Consider the following 5,727-nt stretch of genomic DNA (forward strand, 5'->3'; position numbering starts at 1 on the left):
CATCTTCTGCCTATCTTTCCCTTGCTGGCTCAGCTCCCTAGTCCTTCAGAGAGCAGGGGTAAAAGGAAGGATCAAAAAGGGGTGGGGTTCTGCCCCAGGGCTTCTTCAGCAAAAACCCAGTCTTGTCAAGTGTTATATTACTGCACCACCAAAGAATCATGTGTTTCTTGCTCAGTGAAGCCATTTGAATTTCTTAGGACAGTTTCAAATTTTTGGAATGTGCTTGAATGGATTTCCAAGCATTACTGAGTCAGTCAGGCATATCTTTAAAAGCTTCACAAATCATATTAGATCTCATGCATCCGAGTAGGTTATGAGACCTACAATGAAATGTAGCACAGAATGTGAGCCCTACTCAATATATGTGCAAAGACAAGAAAAATAGCATAAAAAAGAAGTCTAGGGATATCTTTACAAAACAAAAGAAGCTCCCAGAAAACAGTGATGTGCACAGATTCTATCTCCTAAACATCATGTTCACGCAAGCCAGTAGGAGATGGATAAAATATGACCTAATAAAAGATATGCTTCACTAGGATTTCCTACATTCATTTATATTTCTATCTTCATTGTAACCAAATCATGGCATGACTTTGATAAGAACATTAAATATTTATCAAACACTTACTATATACAGAGTGTAAGGGTGTAGAAGAGAAGGAAAAGGGGGTAAATAAAAAGTTTAGATAATGTATAGTCTCTCTCCCCAAGGAGCTTACTACAGATTTGATAGGATAACATAAACACAGGGAATATTAATATCTAAGATGACATGAGAATTAGGTAAGGTACAAACCAAATGATTGCTAAACAGAGATGACATAATAATAAGAATATCTAAAATTATACTCAATACAAATCTGGGATTCTAGATAAAGGCATAAATTCTAGTCTTTTCTCACTTGTCTTCCCAAATGTCTTCCTAAGTCCAACTCATATCTTTGAGGCTAATCAGTGAATCACTCTGTGCCTTGGATTTTATTAAGTTTCTTTAAAAATAAGTAAAAGCTCCTATTGTCTACCAAATAAGGCTCTATCCCTGCATTGAAGACATTTTTCCAGTTTAACTTGGCTCCCTCTTCTCTAGATTGCTTTTCTGCCAATATGTATTAGAGATCAATTGCTCTGAGGCATGAGTGGGCTGGTGCAGATGGGCTTTTAGAACAACAGCTCACTAACTCAGTGACATTTACAAAAAGCAATGTGCACAAGTCAGAGAACCAATGACAAAATACATGCCTATTTAAAAAAAAAAAGGCTAAGCTCTCTTCCTAGAAGAAAAGTGATAGAGGATATTGTTTCCTAACATGTGGATTGTTAACCTAGTTGGTCATTATGCTGAGAAGGCTCCTTAAGTCTTTCAATGTTGATTGTTTTATAATAATGTCATATTTTTATAAATCCTCAATTTGTTTAGGCTTAATTCCTCCCTTAATCTACTCTTCCTCTAATTGCATATTTTTATAAATCCTCAATTTGTTTAGGCTTAATTCCTCCCTTAATCTACTCTTCCTCTAATTGCCCTTTCTCCTTTTCCCCTCCCATTTCCCTATGAGTAAATATATATTTTTGTGCCCACCTGTGTGTATATGTATGTATTCTTCCCTCCTTTGACCAGTTCAGGAGTGAATATGTCAGAAACTCCTAATACTCCTCCTTCCTTGTTTGTATAGATTTCTATTTATTCACTCTTTGACCTCATCCTGTGAGATTATTTTCCCTAGCCTTCTTCTCTTTTCCCTCCCCTCTTCATTATATTCCTCTTCCATTATTAATTTACATTCCAATTTTTCCAGTTCATTTCTTTTCTAACTTTTTGTCTAGAACTTTTATTTATCAACACATTTTCTCTCTTCTCTCTCTCTCTCTCTCTCTCTCTCTCTCTCTCTCTCTCTTTCTCCTGCTTATTAACAGTTTAACAAATAACACAAAGGCACATTTAAATATTTCAACAACATATCCCAATGAGAAAAATGAGAACATTTAATTATCAATTAACTTATTTCTCAATATGGGAAACACAGTCCCACTTTTCAGTTCTCATAATACAGTTTCTCAATTCTTTTTGGATATTTTCCACACAGCATATCTTTGCCATAGGTAAAAGTTAAACTTAATTTTCTGAAGAAATATCTCTTTGGATTCTTTCTCCTTTATGGATAAGAATGTTTAAGGAAAGATCTCTTAGGCATTTAATTCTGTTCTTAGTATTGCCCCAGTTAAGTTATCAGATTTCAGAATGACAGTTCTTACTATCTTACTATCTTACAAAATTCTATTCTTTTGAAGCCATAGTAATAATGTCCATAATTTCTGTGGAATACAAATATTGAGTCTGATGTTACACTAAATGTCTTCCTTCTATATTCTGGAGTTCATTGAAAAATCTAGCTTTCTCCTGAAGTTACCATAACTTTTATCACTCTCTAAAGCTGACTTTTAAAAATAAATAAATTTTAAAAATTCATTTTAAATACAAAATGAGAAAAGAAAAAAGAATATTGCCACATACAAAGCAGAACATGAGAAGATTCAATATAGAATAATGAATTTCCATTTCAAGAAAATCTATCTAATAAAGACTAGACACTGTTTTTGAAGCTACACAGCTTTTTTTTTTTTTTTCCTTGCAGGTTTCTTTTGTTCTCTGCATGCACTTTTTACTTTTTCTCCCTTCTTCCCCTCTCCTTTACACCTTAAAGAAAGCCACAATTAATGTGGACATATATACATATATAGATATCTATAAACTTACCTATCTATGTGTAAGACCATATCATGCATATTTCCACTTGTCATCTCTTTCTCTGAAAGTAACTAGCATTTTCCCATGTTTTTCTAAATCAAATAGCTCATCATTTCCTAAACTGCAGCAATATTCCAACCTAATCATAACTTATCTGAGAGATTGACTATGAAAGTTTTTTTAGATTTTCTGTATTCCTTTTATTCTCCACTACATAGCATTTACCTATACCAGAAATTGTTTAATTTAAAATGATTGAAATTATCTATTTTATATATCAACAATGCTCTCACCTTATAATATAGTTTAGGTCTAATATTGATGGATCTGATTCCTTTACACCATTTTCCCCTGGTTTCTTTGAAATTCCTGACCTTTTATTCTTCTAAATGAATTTATTTTTTTTCTAACTCAGTAAGATAATTTTTTTTTTTTTTTTAGTAACTTAATTGGGATGTATTGAATGATTAGTTAGGTAAAATTGTAATTTTATATTATATTGACTTCACCTATCCATGAGCATTAAATATTACTTTATTTAGATCTGATTTCATTTGTATAAAAAGTGCAAATGTGCTGTCAGGTATTTTATTCTGTCTAGTTATTTTAAATGGTCTAAGACAATATTAAAAAATATTGCTGACATAGTGTTGCTTTCCTATTTTTCTTTTTATTAAATCTTATTTTAGCTTTAACTTTGTCTGAAATCACAATTACTACCTATTTTTACATAATGAATTCTATTCCTGTTCTTTCTTTTATCTTTGCATGTATCTCTCATTTTTATAACATTTCTTTAAGTATATTTAAAATCATAATCCATTCAATTGGGGAAGAAAGGTTAAAAAAAAGGGGGAAACAAACTCAATTCAAATATGTGATTCTGTTTGAAAATTTTTAAACATTACCAAAAATTTTTCAGCAGAAACTAGGGAGTAATATTCTTCTATTGTTTTCTTGTTGCTGCTTTTCTATCTAGTTTTAATATAATTTAGTAGAATAGTCTACTACTTCTAGAAAGTAGGAATAATAAGAATATTCACTATGCTGGGTATACCCTGTATAATACAGGGAAGGTATTAAGATGATGCTTAGAAATATGGGATACCCTTTTTAAAGATGAAATACTACATTAGTTCATATAAATTTTATTAGCTTTCTCTAAAATGATTTTTTTTTAAAGTTTTATTCAATGAGGGAACCTGTGAGGATAAAAATACTTGCTCATAGGAAAAAAATTCTAAAAAATCAGAATTAGTTGTAACATTAATGATACTTTTTCTTTTTCTTCTAATAGAAAGGACCAGACTTCGTGCTTGGAATGCTACTGATTAGGAAAAGAATTGTCCATAACTCTTCTCTTCTTCTGCCTTCCTACCAAATCATGTACAAACGAGACACAGGATTTTGAAAATCATTCTCAGAGATTAGGAAGGACCTGAATTCCTGGTTTGCTTGAATCTTTCATGGTGTTGGTTCATTGCTTTCATTAAAAAGCATCTACTTACTCTTTGTCTCTGAGGTCTGTTGGGACTACATGTTCTCTATGTGACAGCAAATTGTGCTTTCAGCTAATCTCAAGGATCTGTATGACCTTACAGGAATTTTGCTTTAAAATTGGTATTGTGGTAATAAATGTTTGTCTTGGAAACAGGAGGCTTTTAGATTGTTAAGCATTTGTTGGGAGAGTTCAGGTTAACAATAATTGACATTTATGAGATTTTTTTTAAAAAGTCTGAAAACATATCATTTGATCCTCACAACAAATCATAGGAATTATTTCCTCCAATTTAGTTTGTTCTAACATTTTTTGCAAGGCAATTTAGAGGTCGCAGAGACATTAGACATCAGTGATTTCCTTCTGATATAAGATCAGTAACAGAATCTCTGAATCAAAGATCAAGATCTTTGGTCCAGGTATTGTTACTAATTTGCCACTTATTTACACAATTTAAAACTGCTTTCCAAAATGGTTGCACTACATTGTACCTCTACCAATGCATTTGTGTACCTATCTTCCCACAACCTCTCCAAAACTGACTAGGCTCATTTTTTTCATCTCTGCCAATTTGATATTTTGACACATATTTCCCTTATTAATGATTTCGAGTATCCTTTCAGATATAATTGCTAACAATTTGCAATTCTTTTCAGAACTCTGTTTATATCCTTTTCTTCTGTTGGAAAAAAAATTTTTAATTAATATCTTGATATAAAATATTTGAATTTGGAACTATGCCCAAAGAGCTATCAAACTCTGCATACCCTTTGATCCAGCAGTGTCTCTACTGGGCCTGTATCCCAAAGAGATCATGAAAAAGGGAAAAGGACCCACATGTGCAAAAATGTTTGTGACAGTCCTTTTTGTAGTGGCAAGGAATTGGAAACTGAATGGATGCTCATCAGTTGGAAAATAACTGAATTATGATATATGAATGTTATAGATTATTGTTCTATAAGAAATATTTAGCAGGATGATTTCAGGGAGTTCTGGAGAGACTTACATGAATTGGTGCTAAGTGAAATGAGTAGAATTAAAAGAACATTGTACACAGTAACAAGATTATATGATGATCAATTCTGATGGATGTGCCTCTTGTCAACTGCGAGGTGATTCAAGCCATTTCCATTGGTCTTGTGATGAAGAGAGCCATCTGTATGCAGAGAAAGGATTGTGGGGGGACTGAGTGTGGATCACAACATATTATTTTCACTTTATTGTTATTTTTTTGCATTTTGTTTTCTCTCATTTTTTTCCTTTTTGATCATTATTTTATTATGTAGCATGATAATTGTGGAAATTAATTGAAACTAACAAAGGAGGATATAAGCCCACATAAATTATCAGCTTTTCTGTATACTACAAAATTCAGCAGGGACCGAAAATTTTCATTCAAAATAACTATAGTTTAGAAGTCTAGTTCCAAGACACATTTATGTGTGTGATTATGTGATTACAAACATGAAATTTGAGAAAAAGC

This window comes from Antechinus flavipes, chromosome 5, assembly GCF_016432865.1.
Source record: "Antechinus flavipes isolate AdamAnt ecotype Samford, QLD, Australia chromosome 5, AdamAnt_v2, whole genome shotgun sequence".
NCBI lineage: Eukaryota > Metazoa > Chordata > Mammalia > Dasyuromorphia > Dasyuridae > Antechinus > Antechinus flavipes.